The 22,631-nt window shown below is 32.9% G+C and overlaps 1 long non-coding RNA gene across 1 annotated transcript in view; it reads right to left on the reverse strand.

The window, feature by feature from the left end:
* LOC144300469 (uncharacterized) overlaps window positions 1–13,849 on the reverse strand; it is a 58,146-nt gene extending 44,297 nt beyond the window's left edge. Inside the window, exon 1 of the long non-coding RNA XR_013367121.1 lies at window positions 13,662–13,849. This is a non-coding gene — a long non-coding RNA (uncharacterized LOC144300469). The remainder of the gene's footprint in view (window positions 1–13,661) is intronic.
* Window positions 13,850–22,631: the final 8,782 nt, after the last annotated feature.

A 22,631-nucleotide genomic window follows, 5' to 3' on the forward strand; every position in this document is an offset into this window, starting at 1 on the left:
CAAGTTGGTATATTGATTTCATTTTTTCAGCCTTCCTTGTCTTCTTTCTGTGCCGATTTGTTTCTTCCTTGTCATTCCTTCCTTGTCTTCTTTCTGTGCCGATTTGTTTCTTAAATGCTAATATGTGCCCCTTTAACTCTGGGCATTGCACGGTTGCACCTTTTTCCTTGTCTACGTGTATACAGTTGAATTTAATAGTAGAGTTATAATTCCAGATCCATCAAGGAAAAAAGTAAAAGCTGTTCCATAGAAAGTACTGTTCTCCCAAAATATCTTGTCTTTGCCGCAGAGGGCTTGCATGCTTTTCTCTATCAGCATAAAGTATCCAGAAGGTCAGAGAGCAGTGGAAGTGTCATGAATAACAACTAAACCATTCATTCCTACAGGGGAATTTCACAAATTTCTTTTTGTTTCTCAATAAAATGCTATTCACAGTAAGACATCAGACCAGAAATCTTGGCTAATTCATTAGGAGGAAAATATATCTGGGCCAAGCAATGTATATTTATTCAAGTGCATAACTTGAGAATAAGAGCAAGGTTTTCTAAAAATGCTTTTAGACAGGCAAACTAACCCAGCCTTGTAAGGTCATAAAGGTAGCACGGTTCTCTTGGGAGCACCAAGAAAATAAAGTCCTGCGTACTTGTTTTCTTCAAAATAATGAAGGTCAATGGTTTGGCACAATTATTCTGATCGTTTACATCCTGTTTCTGTTCCCCTTTGTGCCAGTGAAGTTATGTTCCTTTCCCAAAACAGGGTGTGCCCCCATGGAAACTTCACGAGGGGCAGCTTTTGCCAACATGGTGAAATAGATGAATCTCCCTTCTTTCTCAGTCTTTGTCATCTTGATATTCCAGCTTTGTCTTGGGTCCCTTCTTACCAGTAAAATTCTAGTGTCCTTAATTCAGCCATCAGGCATATTGCATTTGGGCCCAAGTGTTAATTTGCTGATGTCAGGTAATCAAATGCAATGATTTCTGAGCTGTAACAGCTAGCATCTGTGCTGTAACCACTGTGCTCATTCCCACTTCTGCCATATTTTTGGTTTTTGCCATTTATTTCTATTGAGAATGTTGTAATTTTAAGTCTTCCCACATCCTTTTGGATTTAGCAAACAAATGCATTAATGTATATTTTATGTTTTGAAAATGTATATGTGGATGCCTTAAGAAAATTAGAGAAATCTTGAGAAGATAAATCTTCAGAATTTTTCTCAAAGTATCATAGAGTCTTAGTTCTATTAAAAGCCAAGTAAATACATATCAAACCATTTCCAGTGTCAAGGTGAAATTCATATTCTTCAGTTTCTACAACTGCATTACTTCCCTGATTAAAATTACATTGTGTTATATGTAGTACATATGTGGGTATGTAGTAATAGTTATTGTTTGGAAATATCCTGAGCAAGTGGAACTGTTCCGGCATTATGGTTTAAAACATTTTCAATTGAATCATATTCTGGTCCATTGGCCAGGATTGGTTAATGTGTTGTTAAGGCTTTTTTTTTTTTTTTTTCCTAGAATATCTTATAATAGACATGCTGGAATTTTCTTTTTTTAATATTTTATTTATTTATTCACGAGAATACACAGAGAAGAGAGAGAGGCAGAGACACAGGCAGAGGGAGAAGCAGGCTCCGTGCAGGGAGCCCGACGTGGGACTCGATCCGGAGTCTCCAGGATCACGCCCTGAGCTGAAGGCAGTGCTAAACCACTGAGCTATGGGGCTGCCCAACATGCTGGAATTTTCTATTTGTGTTTAAAGTTTACTTTTACATTATTTTCATTTTTTTTTTCCATATTTATAAATTATAATTGTAACAATAGTATGTGCTTTTTGGAATAACCCACAGTTGTTGAAATAAATTCTCTGACTCCAGAAGCTACTATTTAAAAAATTATTCTACATCTTCACCTACCAAGTCCTTCTTCAGTATATTCAGTATATTCTTCAGGTATATTTGTAGTTTCAAATTGATGTAGTTTATTTAATAGTTGAAATATAAGCTTTAAGGTATAATATACCTTACATACGATTATACGTATGTATAATATACATAACAAGGTTAAATCTCAGGTATACATATACCAGCAAATTCGTTCATCTCTATTCATCTTAAGTTTCCTTCCTTGAAAGTAATAGCAATGATATTCATTTTAATCAACTGAGATAAAGCACAAATGAAACAATGCATGTAAGACAATCAGTATGGACTCTAGTATATACTTAGTGCTCAAAAAACTGGAAAGCATTCTCATTAATTATAATGGTATTTTGAATTCCCATTAAATAATTTTGAATAATTTTACCTGAGTTCAGGCTTAAATTAGATACAACATCAGCTAAAAAGAAACTGATTATTTGATTATCCAAGAGATGTCAGTATATTTCTTGTTTCCACAATCGGATTCATTATTGGGCACCACAAAATTTCTCATTATGTTCACATTTTCAAGCTTATACGGCACACAGTTTTGCTCACTCATTCTTGAGGGTCCCAGCCTCTATTTTAAAGAAGCAAGACATCTATGATGCTCTCGATGAAGGTCTTCAGTTATGTATGAGTTTCACTTCCAGTTGAAGGATTCAAATGGTTACAGAGACTTATTGGATAAAATTGGGAAAGTCTCTAAAATCATAAAAAAGGACATATCAGGCTTTAGCATGACGGGAATAAAGCAAACACAAAACAAACAAAAAAAATGTTACATTTCTCTCCATCAACAATAGGTATATTAGCAACTAATTAGGTATGTCAGTTAGGCCCCACACCATAGAAACATTCACTGTTAATAAGTCCAAACCTTTTCTAAGATTTGTATTTGTCATTTTATTTTTTGAAAATAATTTTGAAATCTTAAATTACTTGGTTTCTGGTTGGACTCTTCTGAGCTCTTTTGAGATGTCTAATTAACTCTGGTAGACTGACCTTGGCTTATCTGTTGCCTTAATTCAAATCAAGAATAATCTAGATACAGAGCAGTCACTGCTGGTTTGATTCTACCTCTGGTTGAGTGTTCTATAAATGGAGTATAAATAAAGTGGTTCAGGTCCCCAGAAAAGTAGAGACAGTTGGTGGCAATAATTGATAAAGGATAGAATAATTTTAATGGGAAAATTAGGTTAACTACCAGGAGTGGAAGAAGTGTGAGGAAAGGGGGATACTTGGCATGTATGTGAGATAGCCCCCAGCTTCTAACATTTTGGATCTGTCTCAATAAGTGAGGCCATGAGAACAAGGATAAAGAGAAAATCCAAAGAAGAAAAGCCTGGACCTGATTTTAAAGTTGTGCCAAACTTAAAAGAAGAGAAAGAATACGGATGTCTGCAATACAAGTGAAAATGTTATTTGGGCATGTATTCTAATAATTTGTAGTTATTACTATAAAGTTTTCAGGGCTTTTATTATAAGCAAGCATTAAAATATCACCTTTTCCAGTCTTCAGAAAGCAGGTAAATAAAAAACCCAAAGGGATGGATGCCTGGGCAAAGGATATTTCCAGAACTAGAGGAAGCTGTGCCATTCAAGTATGACCACATCCCTAATATCCAAGTCTTCTGTAATGTGATGGAAGAAAACTATAAAATCCATGAAGGACACAAACTACATTGTATAATCTTATGCAATATTTGTTTTACCTCTTTGTTATCTAACTTCCCACTAGAATATGACTTCCCTGAACACAGGGACTTAGTCATTTTATTCACTGTTTATACCTAGGGCTTAGATTATTGTTAGGCACATTACGGTAGGACCTAAGGAAATAGTTGTTAAATGAATTAATTGGCATTTCAGATTCACTTATACTTAGTAATCCTTGGCCTATAAAATCTCTATATTGTGTGTGTTTAATTTTTCTTAAGCACACGTTAGTATATGCTCCCTTATATTCTACAATGCTGAATGGTTTTGATAGTTTTTGATAGTCCTGATCCCAGTCCTCTAAACCTCCATCATATTCATTCCATCAGATGATTGTATTTCAAAAGTGTTCTCATTTTTTAAACATGCCCTCAGATTTTCCCTACATCTTTATCTATCACTCACCCACACTCTATAGTGTCTGTAGGTCTATATTTACATGTCATAAACATCTGTATATCATCTGATACCTTGCCCTATCAATGACCAACTTTTTTCTTGTATCCTCCATGTCCACTAGCTCTTCATCTTCTGTGCATCCTCAGTCCCAGTCTATATGGCATCAGGACCTACTCCTTCCTCACTTCTTTTAATTTACCATTCTTAATTTCCTTTTCTTTTCCCCACCCACCTTAGTTCATTTGGGCTGTGCTAACAAAATACCATAAACTGGATGGTTTATAAATGATAATATATTTCCCATGTTTCCATAGGCTAGGAAATCAGAGATCAAGAAACAGATTGTGTTTCCGGTGAAGATCCACTTCCTGGCATATAGATGGCTTTTCTACATGTCCTCACATGGTGGAAGAAACAAGGAAGCTTTCTCAGCTCATTGTACAAAGGCACTAATCCCATTCTTGAGAGTTCTACCCTCATGATCTAATCACCTCCCAAAGACCCCACTTATTAATATCATCATTTTGGGGAATAATATTTCCACATATGAATTTGAGGGGAATACAAATATCCAGGCCACACCATCAGATGATGAAAGTAAAACTGTGAGTATACTTGCCTTACTAATCACATGTTATTTTTTAAATTTTTTATAACGTAGCACCCGTTGTCTCATCTATTTCAAGAAAGCTTCCATTTTCTCATCCTATTTTTCCAGTCTTAAATGGGTTGTCCAAAACAAGACATAAGCTAGGGTTCAAGTTTGGTACTATACTTTGATAAAGGTCAACTTCTATATTCTCACTAGATGGTAGGGGTCAGCCTGGCAACTCAGCATGTTTCACAAGGTGAGAGATAATATACTGGACAAGACACACAGTTAAATTCATTCTCTTCATCTCTTCCTAATCTAATCAAAACTAGGTAAAATATGGTAGTGCCTCCAATGGTCCTGGAAGATCATTGAACACAAAGACATCCAGTGGGGGAAATGTGCCTTTATTAATATACCAATAGGTAAAATAACATAAGAGGGGCACATTCTAATCGAGTATGCATTAGGTGCCATGGAAGCACAAGGTATATAACAATACCAATTCAGCGTATAGCTTGATCAATAAGTTTTCCTAAGCAATATAGTTCCGGTCATTTTGTTTTAGTTAAGAAAGTTATTCAAAATTTTAGCCTAGCCCCCCATGATTTTTTATAAAAGTCTTAGTTACTTACCTCATTATTAACCTAACACAACATTATTCTAAAAACAAACTGGACAAGCTAGATGCACTACAAAAGCCAACAGCTTGCAATGAATCTCAGTATAATTACCTCATATAATTTTTACAACAGAATACAAAATGTGCCAAGGTGGAAAATATTGCTTATCACTCTGGAAAGGCAAAGTTCCCTATTACTCAAGATAAAACTGCTTTCTCTTAAAGGGGCCCCAAGCATTTGAAGCAGATAAGCAAGAGGACAAAATGTTTACCCAATTTATAGTCTACTCAGTACATTAAGGAATAGATTCTTATGGCCATACCTAATGTAGTTAAAAGTTTTGGAGTGGGAAGTAATGCATTTTTAATCCTCATCATTATTTTTTAGATACTAGTTAATCGATAAAATGTACAGAAAGAACCTGTATTTGTACTCAGTTTCACTGTTGACCTCCTATAAACAAACTCCTTTCAAAAGAGCTAAAAACTTCCAATATTACAACTGGATTTTAATGCTTTAGTTGTAGGTTTTATGAGGGCATCAAAAGATCTCTCTTTGATTTTGTTTTTCCCTAAATACTGATTCAACACCAAAGTCCACTCTAGGCCACGCAGTGAGTTTCTCTTAAAATGTCACATATCTGAAAGACAATAGGCAAGTTAATAAAATTTTCAAGTCAGGAATGTCACAATAGGCATGTGTTTCCATTCATAAAGTATGTCTTGAACACACACAAACTATCTTTTGTCATCTGTTTCTGCCCCATTTCGAAATTATTCCCTGCTATTAATTAGAAGTGACTACAATTTGATTAATCTCAAACATGTGTCACATATAAACAATGTGGAGAACTGAATTCAATATTTTTTCACTTAGAATATGCATGGGGTTCATAGAAAGAAACCAAGTATATTTTGTAAAACAATTTGAAATCTAATGTTATCACAGAAAGTGAGAATATGATCAGTGTCACATTCTAGTTTATTTGAAGTATTAAATTTATAGAAGAACCTAATTATATATTATTTCTTAGACAGAAAATATAAAAACTAAGTGAACTTTTTTTTCTCTCTCCTTTTACTACCAAAATTCTCATTAATGTAATCTGTTTCTTCAGCTTGAGAATCTACCTGATTTTGGTCCCTGTTCAGTGTTTAATTGAACTCTTTTGGCAAAAGCTTCCCAGTACCTGCAAACTCATAGTGGACAAATACACACTGCCCTAGCTTAGAGAAAGGAAAGTTTCAATTAGCAAGGGAAAAATGTCTTTTTTGCCTAATTTAAATTATCATTATTAATATAGGATATGTACTAAAACACTCATTTTTCAAAGTGCTAATTAAATTTCCATAAATGCACTAAGCCTTTAACCAGATTATAGAAGAAAAATTATATGATAAAGTAGTTGTGATTTAAAAAACAATGATTCCATTTAGGTTTTTCTGTTCAACTTTCTAACAAAAAAAAATGTTTTTCTTTCTTATTACACAGCCTGCAGTAATAAGTGAAATATAATCCTAATTAATTTTTCCTACAGCTGTGTATAAATCAATAGCTGCAACATCCCAAAGGAAACACACACTGCACGGTCCTCCAGGTTCCTAATGAATGCAAATAGAATGACCTTTTTCTGACAACTATGAATATTATTTCACAATTTCACCATTGAAATCGCTGCCATCAGCAATTCATACAGCAAACATGGAGACTAAACAATAGTTGTAAATAACTATTCATTATGGAAAGAAGGGAATGGGGAAAACTGAGCCTGAGTTATGCAACTTTTAAGCCTGGAGCTTCATTTTTTTAATGTTTTGTTTTGATATGGAAATTGTCTTAAATGTAACCAATCTTCGTTTTAGTTCTTTCTTCTCTATCTTAGGGGAAAAAAAGAGCTTAAAATGAGACAATGTTTTATGCCATTTAATGGAGAAGTTCAATATTGAAATGTTTTTGTAAATGAAATGGAATCAATCAGTAATACTGTGAAACTCTAAGTACTACATTCAAATTATTAGGAGACTATGGTTATCTTCCATGAGAAACACCTGCTGGAAATATATGTGCAGCAAACCCTGTTGGTGTACTTATCAAGGCAACAATATTCATGCAGTGAACATGAAGATGACTTTAGAGGCTATGAAAACATAATGACATAAAGATGACACCTATGGGAACCTGAGAAAAGGTGGAAGTAATTAAATCACATTATTGTCCATTTTGACTGAAGAACCACTTTATTCTAAAATACAATAAAACTGCATGTACTTATGCTAAATCATATTCAGTTGGCCACAAAACTTCATTATAGCCATGAAGGTGTCTCATTAAATAGAAATTAAACTCAAATTCTATAAGAAAAGTAATTAAATATGTTAAACCTAATTCTGCTCGTCATACATCTATATGCTGAAAACTCCCATTGGAGTTTCCCTGGAGCCAAGAATATAATTAGCCAGTAGAGTTCAAACACTCATTAAAAATAGGACTCCTCAAATTGCAACAAGTTTCCAAAAGAGACTCACAACAAGTACATTCCATTTTCATACAATTTGAAAACTACACCTTCCAGCCGTGTTCTATAATTAATTTTTATACCTCCACCAAGGACTGCAGACTACAATCACATAATTATTTGATATTCCAAAAATATGCATTCGTGATATGCGTAGAATATGTTTACAGAGAGAGATTAACTTACTTTGGTAAGTAGTTGTACTGCTATTTTAGCATAGAGTCAGCTTTCTATACTTTCAAATCTGAGAACTGTCTTAAAACCCATTCAAAGAATTTCTTGAAACAGTTAAGAAAGCATTTCTGTGACTGGTGTTTGGCCATATCAGGCATAGATGGCATTTTTTACCTGTATTAAACAATCTCCACTTGATGACATCTCCTAAAGATGTCTCTACTCTCACACCTGTAATGCTTTCATGTTCAAAATGAATCCCTGCTACATCTCACTCAATATTGATCTTTAAGGCATTTCTCCCAATCCTTTTCCCAGTGTGGTCACTGAACGGCATCAGAGTTCAATAGGAAGATCAGCTGCTCATCCACTTTTTGCTAAAGCAATTTGTATTATGGATTTATTTTAGCAGTCTACAGTGGCAGTTGCTGTTTTTACTATTTAAATGCTTTGATTATCTGACCTTGCTTACTTTATCTTTCTAAGTGCTATGCATGGGCTTTAAAATGATCAATAAGTGGGGATTCCTCTACAGGATTATGTTGAAATCAATCTCAATTCAGACTTTTTGTATTTTATGTTTATTACTTGATCTGTCTTAATTGCATTCCTTATTTTGGCAAAGAAGTTGAAAACACATACTTAATTATGCAAGTAAGAGTCTTCTAAGAGCCCCACATGTGATAAAAATAACCTGCATCCTTTATACATTATTTTATTCATTCTTTTAATGTGAAAAAGGAAAGAATTAATTCCTAGATATTTTCTTCAAATCCCTTTTCATTATAAATAAAGACCTATCCCATCAGAAGAAAAACAATTATGTATAGCAAGTAATTGAAAAATCTTGAAGCACATTAATGTGCCACATTAATCGTGGCACATTAACTATGGGACTTCAAGAAGCACTATTTTTACATATATATCGCACATCAATGTGTTTATAAAACTTGTTGCAGAAGAAATTAAAGCATCATAGAAGAAAAACCAAACAGAATTCTCAATAATTACATCTTTGAAAATCAATAGAAAAAAACTATAAACTTGTTGAATATAATTTAAAAATTTAATATTCAATGTAATAAGAAAAATTTGTCAGTTTCATACACTCAATACTAGTTTTATACAATTTTTAATTTTGGATTAAAACAGCAGTAAATTGGAAGCTTAAAATGCTTTGCATACTTTTAAAATCAAATCTATGAACCTTAGAACCAAGATTCCATAGCAATTATCAGTAATATTAAATGAAAAATAAACTCCTAAAATTAACTGTATAAGGCATCGGTGTCATGGAGTATGATTTATTACACACAACTATTAGCACTCGCTAAACTTTTGGTCTAATTTAATTACATCTTATATCTTCTGGGCTGATGTAGTCACATGAATCTCTTGAATTTTATATTTGGATCAACTTATTCTAACATGATTTTTCAAGATAACAAATAAAAGCAATGCAGATGTGAGCTAAAAAAGGAATTGATGTAAACTTCTTTTTAAAAATCCCATTTTTCAAATCAAATCTAATGTCTACCTATCTCTGTTACATATTTTACACATATGTAAAATAAAGTATAAAATCTGCAGTTTGCTCCAGTGACCAAAAATTCAAGCAGTCAAGAACCTGAGGTAAATAAATATATGATTATATACAGAGTATTTGTCATATGTTCACCTGTACAAATACAACATTTTTCTGCTTAAATGATTTTTAAAAACTCTCACAGGACTAGGGAAAATCATGCATATCCAATAGGTATATATACACATTTTCATACTCTGAAATTATCGGCCAAAATGACTTAATATTTAATAATTTTCATTTCAGACTAGAGAGTATTAGTACATTAATTTTTTTCTGCTGCTCACATTAAATAAGACAAAGTGTTAGTGAATAAAAAACAAAATCATCACGAGATAATCCATCTTAATCGTTATAGCATGATGTTAGGACAGGAAAAGTAAGATGCGTAAACATGAAAAGAATGAGGAAAGAAGTTTAATTACCCAGTAGTTGCTCTAATGATTTTCCCCCAAAACTCTTATAACCAGCTCCTTTCTACCGTTTTTGGTAGAATAGCACTTAAGAGAAATCATTTTCCAGAAAGTTTTGCATCTCTGTAGATCACAACCCTGGCAAGGCATGTCCATACTTTTTTCCTCAAGTGGGTAAATGTTAAGAGAGAAGAATCCAAGTTTCATGATGCAGCAACACAAAGCTGGGAAGTGAAAATTATGTTGCAGCGGAGTCTTGAAAATATGACTGTAAAAGTTAATCAATAAAATGTCTATTCCTGTCTATTCACCGGAGGCCCCAGCTGCATAGCTTCACTCAATCGATACTACAAATTATTACGATTTCCAGGTTCCCACTGGACATTCAGAACAAATCTTTCAAGTGTAACAGGCTTATACTGAGTATATGGTGTGTGTTCTTCACATTTAGTTCAAAAAGAGAGGAGAAAAATAAAATCTAAATCCTATATGTTCATTAAAACATTAAGCTTTATGGAACCAATAACTTACAAGGTATATTTTCAAGTTAAAAACAATCTTCCCTTTGATTGCCAAATGTTTTACTACTTTTTTTTAACTGTTTCACATTTAGTTAAGAAATTACTTAACTTAGTAATAGATCTTGGTATTGGAACCTGGCTAGCCCTGAATGACTATTCTAAAGTAAATGAATAGAGGAAATCATTATGAGATATTTACTTATCAAAAAGGCACTTGGATACATTATCACTATAAGGATGAATGTAGAAACCTGACATACATTTCAAATTGTAACAGGTTTCTAAAAATATACATTCTAGTTTTTTTTTTTTTAAGATTTTATTTATTTACTCATGAGAGACACAGAGAGAGAGAGGCAGAGACACAGGCAGAGGAAGAAGCAGGCTCCATGCAAGGAGCCTGATGTGGGACTCGAACTGAGGAATCCGGGATCATGCCCTGGGCCAAAGGCAGACACTCAACCGCTGAGCCACTCAGGCATCCCTACATTCTAGTTTTTATGACTTAAATTAGCACATTAAAAAAATATGTTTCAGGTTTTTATTTTTTTCTATTTTTATGAGGTTAAAAAAATCATGATTTCAGAATTAAGTTTCCCCATTTGAAGAAGAGAAAAAAAAGGGTCCCAGAATGTTTTGCTCTGGTGAGATCTTCTGTTCTTTATAGCAAAATTCAACTGTAATTGAGAGCTCTAGAAACTATGCAAGTCTTTGAACTTAACTTTCTATACATTTCACCCTACATCACTTAGTCAAATCCAAAGACTTTCAAATAAAGGAATGACTGGGTAAGAGAACTCACTATAATGTTCCCATGCCATATGACACCTGATGTGACTTTTCTTTCTTCTTGCTGGTGAATACAATGGTGTCTGGAACTGCCCAATTCCAAATCAATTGGTAAATCTGATCAATTCATGCCACCTGTCGATTGAGTGGAGCCCCAAAATAAACTATAACATGTTTTTTTTTTTTTTTTGGCTAGGCCAAAAAGGCTTTGATTTTATTTTATATTTAAATAGTAGCATGTTTTATTTTTTCATGTCAAGACACATGTCTAGCATGTAGGCATACCCCATGACTATGTATATTGAGTCTATATATATTTTTTAAAGATGAACTTGCTTCTCTTAAGAAATAATCATTGGTTTGATTATGATCATGTGTCAGTCTCTTTAAATTCAACATGTTCTTGTAACATGTCATAATAATATTTATAATTTTTTTGGATTTCTAAGATATTTAATTGCTAAAAAAATTCCAAATAGGCAAAAAAAAAAGTAGTTACAATCTTAAATACTCTCTTAGGTGATATTTGTACACCTTACCAACAATTTCATATTGAGAGAGAATAGTGTACTTAATTTCATGATCAAGCTATATTGGAAAATAAGATAGATAAATACAGATCAAGTATATAGAACTTAAGTTTAGTCTTTCATTGTTATTTAACTGGACGAATCACTGCTTGGTTTATTTACTTATTAAAATTCAAGATTGGAAGCAGATCTTAGCATGCCAGTTTTCTGATCAAAAATGGTATTTTCTATGAGTGCACTGAATAATATGCATTTATCTGGCATGTAACTGTAGAAAAAAATGTTGGCATTATTTTAATAACATTAAGTTCACATGGACCACTATCATTAGCTTTATATTAGTGTTCACAAACATTTTTATATATTTCTTGTTATCTAAATATATCTTAAGTATATTATTCCCCTAATACAATTCAGCTTTTTAAAAGACCATAATATTTACAACAATAGTACATTACTATAGCCATTCCCAAAGAAACTTTGCCCAATGTGCTTTTAATTCTTGGTACCAATTTCTACCTTTCAATATTTGTTAATGTGGCTTTTTTGTTGTCTGAGTTCTGGCAGCTGACTAAAGTTACGTTAATCGCAAACAGGATTTATCTGAGTGTTTAATTTTATTTAGAAGCCTGTAAAATGTCATCCTAGATTGTAAAATTATTTTTAGTATCTTCTGATATTAAACCATAGGACTAAAACACAGAAATAAATTCCTCATGAATAAATTTCAAAAATTTTACTTTTACATTTTAGCATTTTTGGTTAGCTTTATAAACCATAAATCAAAAAAAAAGTTTCAGCATTCATCATATGCAATATTTTGAAGTCCTATTGATAGATATATCAAGATATGCAATGAGTAATGAAAGTTTAGAATTTAGCTTACAAAGATTAGTTAATATCAAATGCCTGTTTAGCTCTTGCCTCAGGATTGTGCTCATAGGTATAAGTTACATGAAAAGAAGAAAAAAAAGTTTAGCTATGTGTGCTTTATCTAACTGTGATTACTCAATTTAACCAGTGTTCAGTAAGTAAAGAACAATTTTTGAAAAATAGAGAGGGGGGGGGAGGATAGGGGAGAGGAAAAGAGGGAGAGGGGATTCATCTGGGCTATGCTACTTTTAAAAATTATTCTTGAAAAATGCTAAGAAAATCAAGCAAAAGGCACAGAGGATAGAAAATCTAATTATCAGAACATTCAAAAAAGAAACCAACGTTTATTTGAAAAGTGAATGATAACATTTGAAAATATAGTATTAACCATAATAATTACATAAAGATTTAGATGATGAAAGCGGAAATTAACTACTGGAAGATGTTTCACTAAAACAATGTTCATGAATGTTTCAAAACAGCACAGATCTTTGTTACTTTTCTTCATAGTTCCTTACATGCCTCAATGGTCTGACCAAAAAATTCTAACTCTAAATGTCTCTCAATTTAACAGTGTCTTGCTTAGAGCTGCTACTTTAACAAAAAAGAAAGGCAACAAGAGCCATATGTAACCTTTGGACTCCAAAAGGAGAAAGATGAGAATGCCATTGGCAGATAGGTGCTACAGAAACACAGTGTATTCTTTCTCTTGCATCTTACCTTGCACATTTCTTGGTAGTTAACAAGAAAGTTGACCACCATATCATTATTTAGCACCGGAATAGGACAGTTACAATGCTCTGCATGTGCCATTTCGGTTAAGAAATGATGCAAATTTAAAGTTTATCTCTTTTGGAACCAACAATTTATTGAACAAGCTAGCACATTTACACAGAACCTTTTGCAAGACAGATAGAGTTAAATATTTAGCAACGAAAGTCAAAGGATTGACTGGATTTTAGTATGTAAAGTAAAACTTTCTGAAATACTAAAAAGCAACTCACTTGTAATCATTTTTTTCTTCTTCAGAAGCAATAATCCCTTCTGTCACTGTCTTCAGCTCTGCCTGGGGTTTTCTACTGTTCTGTTCTTGGCGAACTGTTTCTGCTATTTGCTCAGTTAGCTGCTCTTGAGTAGCTTTCAAGCTGGATTCCATTAGAAGAAGTTTTTCATCTTGACTGGCAAGTTCTTGGGCTGAAAGATAAAACAAGAACATTGCCTTTTAAAAAACCAAGTTAATGTGTTTTTTTTCTTTTGTTTTTGGTTTAAATTTTATGCAATGCAACTTTGAGGAAGATTTAAACAGATCCTTCTTGTCAAAATACAAGATCATGCATTCAATTTTCAGATTCCTTTATTTAAAAGCACAAGTAAACAAAGGTATGTATGAAGGAATACAAGATGCATGTCTTTAATCGCAAGTTTATAAAACATTTGAATTCAAAAATTCAATGTCTTAATCAGACAATAATTTGCTGCCTTTTAATTGTGACAATTCTATTGCTACATAAGTGTATTATAACAGAATATTCATGCAAAATATTCCTTTTCTTTCTTTTACATAAACCTCAGGAATATTTTTATATATTCACATAGACAAAGACTGATATGTTCTAAATTATGCCAAAATGATAGCTCTTCACTGATTTATTTTCATGTATAATATTTATGAAATTTAAGCACTTTTTCAAGGTCATCCAATAGATGGCACTCTTTCATTAGACCAAAGCAGACTTAGGCAGTATGCTTCAAGCTCTCAAAAAATAAGTGATTTAAGACAAAGACATTTTTCCTTTGTTCTTTGTTGACCGTATTCCTAGAGATATAGATCTGTACACTGTATTAGAATATTCCCCCTTTGTAAAAATATTTATCTGGTTTTTTTTCCTACGTGCCTCAAATGCATGCCATCAAATGTAAATGTAGGATTTTTTACTTTAATTTCTTTAATCATATGTTTGGATATATGTGTATACATATTATGTTATAATGGGCATTTTTGGAGGTATTTTTAAATCTCACTGGATGTATAATCCATTGCATTAAAGATCATGATATTTTATGAAAATCAGTCCAAAATGAAGATAAAGAGAAATACTGTTAAGATCTCCAAATCAATATAAACAGAAATGGAGAAGGCCATATTTTTATAAAAAGAGCATCTTCTCTTTTAATGAGTCTCATTTTATGTCCAAAAAAGTGGTGTTTATACTAAGCTTCAATAAAGTTAGAAACCAAGGTATTACAGTCTTACATCAGAGGTATCTTTTACAGGCAACCTCATAAAGAAGATACTTTATATAAATATTCTGCATTTATCACTCATCTTTGAAGTTGAATGATGTCTCCCTTATAAATTAGATCTAAGAATATCTGATTCTCAGTTTCTCTTTATAGATTTTGAGCAATTAACTGCTTATATTTTAATAAATATGTGCATGCATGTTCACTTTGTTTTCTTGCAAGTGTTCAAAATGACCAGTTTTGCCCCAGAAGAAATTACAGCATCTACTATTTTTATAGCTTAAACCTGCTATATATTAACAGTTTAAATTTTTGCCTCAGGAAACCACAGAGCTAACGCAAACAGCTAAATATTTAACAAGGAAGAATGCATCACCCAGAGCTCATCTTTATTAAATTCCAAGTACATCGAAATCTCTCTGAACAAATGAGTTAAATGTTTAATAATTTCAACACATGTTAAAGTGTGGGGGGAAAATCCAATAACGGACTTACAATGAGTTTGCTTTCAAAATTAAAAAAAAAATCCTTCAAGCTTAAAAAAATATGTAATGGCACTCTAGCCTTCCCTGCTCTTGACCAATAAAAAATGTAATCAAATGAAAACAATTGATACCTCTGTAATGATATGTTTTTAGCCTCGTTCATATAGTTGCAAAACTAATTTGAGTGAAGTATTTCATTTTGCATGCTTTTTCACCTTTCAAAATATATATTTCTTATGAAAAAAGAAAACCACACCAAAACTTTTAAAATGAGTTTTCAGGAGAATTTTCAGACATTGAAATTGAGAGGTTAATAGTCTTGAAGTTAAAAGGACTTCGAGCGATCAAGCCACATACAAATTATGGATATGAGAACGCTTCAGGAAGTTTATTTTTTGAAGAATCTACTTGTACCAATAGACTGACTTCAAGACTAGTTGAGTCACCTTGTGGCACATACACAGAAAAGACCTTTTGTCAACAACGCATGATGTGAATTTTCTATGAAGTTTGCCGATTTTGAAATGACTAAGAGATTTATGCCTCACGGTTCTCCTAAGAGTCTACTCTAATTCATTATGTGCTGGTTAAAGGGGGTAAATTATTTTAAGTTTACCTATGCCTTGGACTTGAGCCCGAGTTGATCCCAAGCCAGAGGCGCTCGCAGCTGCATGCTTTATTTACAATCCCTTTGTCAGACTTACAACTGCCCCAGGCTATAACATAGTGTACCTAATGTTCAAACTGGCAGGTAATCTTATGTCAAACACACTTCTTTGATTTAAAGTGATCAATAGATTCTTGTAAAGAGGTAATTTCTCTGATGTTTCCACCTTGCCTTTTTTACAGGTGATTCACACAAAAGCCTGCTTATATGATGTACGAACAATAAACAGAAAGCTATAATCATGTTTTTTCAGATGTTTCCGGTGCACAACGATTTTGGATCGATATACTGTGTAATACAATTATCTGCAATGATCTGGTTGTATTGAAAAAGAATTTGCAGGAGACCTCTAGGGGGTTTTATCCAGAAACACGTATCTGGCAATGTTGTGAATAGTGGAAGGAAAAATTAAGGGTTGACAAACACTGTCTATTATGTACCCAGTAACTTCATTAATATTTTATTTCATAAAAGTATTGCATTAAAAAGTTTATACAAACAAGCTCAAAAGTAATAATGAAAATAATGCTCACGGCTTCATATCATTTGTTTCTGTGGAAGAAGCACAAAAAACCTTAATGAACATACGGACGTTAGAGAGATTCAATGTTGTGTGAATATGCCACAGATTATAAGCAATATTGATTATGCTATGAAATAAATTCTTGTATTTCTATCTTATCTAAGTTATATAAATACTTGTGGATATGAAATACTTGGATGCCTCTTCAACTACTTTTTTTTTTTTTTACTAGAATGGTAAAATTCTAGACTGAGAATCAACTAGAATTGTTCACGAGCACTGTATATTAAGCCTTTTATTTTAAGTCCTTCCCCTCCCCCCGCCCCAAACGAAGATTTGCAATGTCAGGGAAAGGGCTAAGATGTACAGTCTACATTCAACAGACATTACACATTTTCTGCAAAGATCTCTGTGTGTAGAAACAACTCAGTTTTGTTTTTATGGTTCTCTTGAAGATGCTGACTCTTTGCAACATCTATCTCAAAGCCTGAAAAGATCCACATTTCCTATTGTGAGTTTCTAATCACATACCTGTAATGTGAAACTCTCTTTTATCAGCCTAGAACAGATTACATTCTGGCAAAGCTCACAATTTGGGGTACACTGGTCTCTCTCACAAAGCCCTGCGCTATGCAGATTCTGCAGGTCCCCATCTGGCTGCTGCAGACCTGATCTAATGACAAAGATTGCTCTTTCGGATGCTTTCCTTCCTGTGTATGTCCTGGATGCTCGCTTTCAGTCTCCTGACCACACTGTCGAGGCTCATCACCCTACCCACTTTGACTTTGATGGCTTCCTGCGCCTGCAGGAGACCAGCTTCTGACTTTCTTAGAAAGTCCTATCTTTTGCGTATTGCCTGTGAAGACAAAAAGCATTCCAATAGTGCCTCTTATGATGTACTTTTTATATTGCATCCTGCTATTTTGAGCTATAGGATACTGGAGATTATACAGCCCCTCATTAGCAACTGGGTCAAGTATCCGCATTTCTTTTAGGATCAAAACCTTAAAGGGACTCTCTTAAAAAAAAAAAGTCAGTTGGAAGGAAGAGTCACTATTAGCTTAAATGCAGTGTTAATCAATACGTAAAGGTTCAAAAGCTAAAGAAAATATTTCCCATAATTCTTAGGGAATTAAAAAGGAGACTAGTTGGATCAAAATGAATTCTTTCTCTTTAAAATCTGAAGCAAAATTTAATGAATACAAAAAGTGTATTTGATCTCTTTGAGTTAATACCTATGTAGCTCTTTCATTTAGCTCTAAAGCAAACTAATGTGACACAGGGAAATCCCTTCACCATAAAGATAATTATGATACCCTCCTAATGACTTCTCCAAACCACTTAAACTAATTAGCTTTATAAGAATACAATGTTTGTCACTTTCTTTTTCAATTTTATTATCTTTTTAACATACCATGTCTCAGCTTTAAATCTGGGTGGGAAAAGACATTACATGTAATCAAAGAACAAAATGATAAACGAATATGCTTCTTAAAGTAAAATGCACTAAACTTTACTGGTGCTGATTTTGTATCCATCAATATGGTATTCCTGGCTGGGTTTTTTTATTGGCTCTCTGCCACACCTTGACTCTCTATCATGCTCCATCATGCTTCTTTTAATCTGAATATTTAGTGTTCTTTCATGTCTTAATTACAGCAAATTGCGGCACAGTTGGCACCATTTCTTGAAATTAATCCCAGAGTACTTTGTTTCTGTCAAGCAGTCAAAGCCTTGGAGAATAATAGTAAATGTTATTGCAGATCTAAATTTAAATGACTGTCTATGTATTTAACTTAAGCCTTTAATTATTCGTGCTGAACTGTTTTTGGTTCAAATGTTAAACATTATTCATTGAGAATGTTGAATTACTTTAGACAGCTTAAAACCTGCAGATATGTTTGGCTATAATTTGAACACAACAATTATTTATATTAACATATTTTCTCAGGTGTACAAAACTTAATAAATGGCATGTGATATCTTCTTATAGATATAGATTTCAACATTCCATCGTTTCTGTCACTATTAATAAAAGGTATGGATTTAGGCCCATTCAATTCTAAATGGCTTTTCCCCCAGTGAATTGTTCAATTGTAAACCGGACTCAAAAAACAACAACAACAAAAAACTCGGTATTATTATTGCTGATGTCTTTAATTCTAGATAATGAAGCACCTCAAAAGTTCTTACTAACCGAAGAGTTACATAGTTTTGTTTGTTTGCTTTCCAGTGGAAAACTTAAAGGTCCTAGAACTCTCAATGGCCTCCATTCTAAACAGGTTCTACAAATATCTGGATTCAAAAGAAAAACACTATTTTATAAAACAATAGGAGTTTAAAAAGTTTAAGGTAGTAGAATTCACTACTCATGTTTTATGAATGTATGTTGGAACAATTAGAAATTGAAAAATTCTGGGACATAAAGAATACATACTTGTTGATTCAATTTCAAGTACTTGGCTTTCATGTGAATATTTTAAAAAAGAAAACAATGAATAATAAAAAATACATATTTTATAACAGGAATATACTTTTCAGTGAACCACATAGTAGGAGCCCATGTATCACAGTGGTTCACTCTGTGAGCACCCAGCAGGCTATGAGTTCCATGTAGATATTTATCCACCTATGTGTTGCCAGTATTTAGCACCAAGTCTTATATACCTCTCTATATAATAAGCACCTACTGAATTGAATTGGATAGATGGTGTTAATTTCACCTGTCAAACACATGTCATTTTCCTCACTGGGAAAAACGTGTCCTTTGCTTTGCCTCTGAAATACAACGTGAATATGGAAGGATTTACGCTTACAGTTTTGGCAGATTTATCTTCTAGCCATCTACAGGCATAAGTTAACAAATACTAGTTTTATTCAGTTTTAATCTCTACCTAAATGAAACTTGATGGCATTTCTATCACCAACACTTAAGGGATACACTGGATTTAGAGACAAACAATGAGAAAAAGATGGATTCCCAGAATTTAAGGTAAAATAGATATTTCTCAATAATTCACAAAAACATGTACGAAGTGGTATATTTCCAGTTCCCTCTCCTTATCAATAGCAATGAGATCGCTGAACAGATATCTATTTGCCTGTTTCTCACAATCTCAAGGGTGTAGCTGATCTTTCTAACTACAAAGTTTCCTGGCGGCTGCAAAGTCGCTTTCAAGCTGTGTTATCTGCTGTTCTAGCTGAGCAAGTTCCACTTTGTGTTTCTGTTGGGTAGCTATTACATCCAAATGCAATGACTGCAAGCTCTTTTCTAGCATTTCAATTGCAAGAACAGCTTTCTCCCCCACATATCAGTCAAATGTATTAGCTGTTGAGGCTTTTTCTTCCTCTGTGATCTACTCATATTCTTAAACTTCCATCGATGTTTGCATTGCATTTAAGATCATGGTTAAAGTGAGAAATTAATGTTCATGGTACCAGATATATTCTGTTCATTATATTCTCTGGGCATAATTATAGACCAGCTTAGAAAAAAATAAACAAGCATGTCTCTCTGGTAGTACAGCTAGTGTAACTGTAGAAACTGAGGAATAGCAAAGTGAAACCAATTATCTCAGCCCTGGGGTACTTTCACAAATACTGGTTACACATCTTAGGGAATCAAAAAGCTATAATGTTTTTCTAACAAGTCTAAAAGCAGGAATTCTACATACCTGTTTTATGTAATCATAGTATACTCATTCTGATATGCTTTGTCAATTTATATCTTATTTTTACAATTAATTACCAGGTACTTAATTACTTTAAAATTTTTATTGCATTTTACAAAAGAATTTAATATGAAAAAATATTAAAAAAAGAATTTCATATGAATTTTCTCATTTCACCACTATTGTAAATGTAAAGTATTATCATTCCATTTTATAAATAAACTAAACTCCATATTCTTTGTGCTTTTTACTATACCATGCTATTATTTTTGAGTGATTTGAATTTTATGATCCACACTGATGAATTAATGAAATGACCCTTTTAGCAGATTGATTGATTGATTTTAGAGAAAGAGATCATGAGCTAGGAGGGGGAGAAAGAGAGAATCTCAAGCAGACGCCTTGCTGAGCATGGAGCCGACACAGGGCTCAATCGCGTAACAGTGCTATCATGACCTGAGCCAAAATCAAGAGTTGGATGCTTAACCGACTGAGCCACACAGGTGCCCCGTTAACAAACTGACCTTTAAATTAAAAATATGTTTATATTACAATAATCATAATATACACCATGGTAATGATAATACTAATCTCAATGTAAATTGCAAATCAGTATAATGACCTATTGAAGTCATCTCTAAAGTTTTGGCATTGCAATTTGAACTCTTTACATTCCACTTATTTTGAGTAACAAATAATCCTTGCTTTGCAATGGAAAATAAATCTCTCTTTTTTTTTTTAATGCAGCTGGATTTTCCCATTTGCATCAAGAGAAGGCAGTTGTGCATAGTGGAGGATTTCCTCAGAAGCACAAATGCAATCATGATTAAAAACCAGATAACACTATTAGCTCTTAGTGTTTAGTTTGCCCATATTGTGATTGTGTTCTTGGTCAGTCAGTAAGTAGGGATGGAAATATGCATAATAGCAGAGATTAATTCAAGGAGACCTGAAGAATTAGGAATACTAAACAATAAGCAGTCAGACCTGTGTGTCATAAAGTAGAATCAGAAAAACTGAACTATCGGCAGTTAGCAAAAAGATTGTAAGATGAAATCTTAGAATATTAGACTGTAGGCAGAAAACACCAAAAATTATAAGTTAAAATCAAGAGCTACTAGATGGTAGGCAGTGAATACCAAGGGTCATAAGTAAAAAGTGGCGCTTCCTCTAAATCTCATGTTACAAAGGATTCTACTTGAAACTTACTGCTGCTTCATATGTAATAAAATCAGAAAATTATAAATTTAACCAGTCCTATTATCAGGAGTTTAGCTGATCATTATTGATTGTTGAGAGTCAAAAGAACCCCCGTCAATAACTGTTAGTCTACACAATGTAGACTAATTAAGCCATTACTTGATTGAGGCCAGAGACTATATTATTTATTTTTATTCAGTGGCCCTTGCTCTGCTCTAGCATATAATACTTGCGCACAAATGCATGTTGGATTGAATTGATGTCTTCAGCAGCAATAATAATAGTGATAACAGCATGTTAAACACACACCAAATTCCTGTATTTGGAGAAATATCCATAAAGAGACTGTATTACAAAACCTGGTTCACAAATTTGGAATTTGTATAGTACAAATCAAATAATAAATTTTTCATAGTTTCCAAAATCTGGAAAATAAGAAGGTTAATAATTATAGTTACAGCTATAATGTATAATATCTCTTAAACATGTAATGAATTTTATGGGAATAAATGACTACTTAATTCTGAAAAACAAACATGATGATTGATCATATTTATCTCCAAGAACCTGTAAGTCTTTTAAAAACAAAATGAAAAAATTCATAGCCAGGCTTCTTTAGGAGTTTAAAAGTGTTTTCTATGTGTGTTTTCAAATAAAATTCAAGGTGTGTGACTGTAACCTTAAGCAGTACTAATTCTCATTGGAATTTCTGTCTCAGTGTTTTTTTTTTTTTTTTTTTTTATTGCTACATAAAATCGTCAGTGTAGTATATATGCCAAAAGCTAACATCTTACCATATTGAACTAGAACCCAGAACAGGGCTTCCAAGCCAACTTGTTTCCATCAAAGCTGCACCACTTATTAGTTATGTAAACTTAAACTACTTAAACCTTCCCAAGTCTTATTTTGCTCACTCTAAAATGAGCATATTATATATATCTCATAGAGATGCTTTTAAGATAAAAAGAAATAATACATTTGGTATATTTCTGACAGAGTGAACACTTAAGAAAAAAATCTATTAATATTTTTATACTGGGTGCTTATTTTTTATCTTAAAAGTATATTTAAATTTAGGGAATTATGAAAATTATTATAGTGCCACCATGTATAAAAATTATTATATTTTAAAATCTTATTATTTCTCTGAATTTTGTTTAAATGTCTCCTAAATGAATTTTTCT

Source organism: Canis aureus, chromosome 28 (genome assembly GCF_053574225.1).
Source record: "Canis aureus isolate CA01 chromosome 28, VMU_Caureus_v.1.0, whole genome shotgun sequence".
NCBI classification, from domain to species: Eukaryota; Metazoa; Chordata; class Mammalia; order Carnivora; family Canidae; genus Canis; species Canis aureus.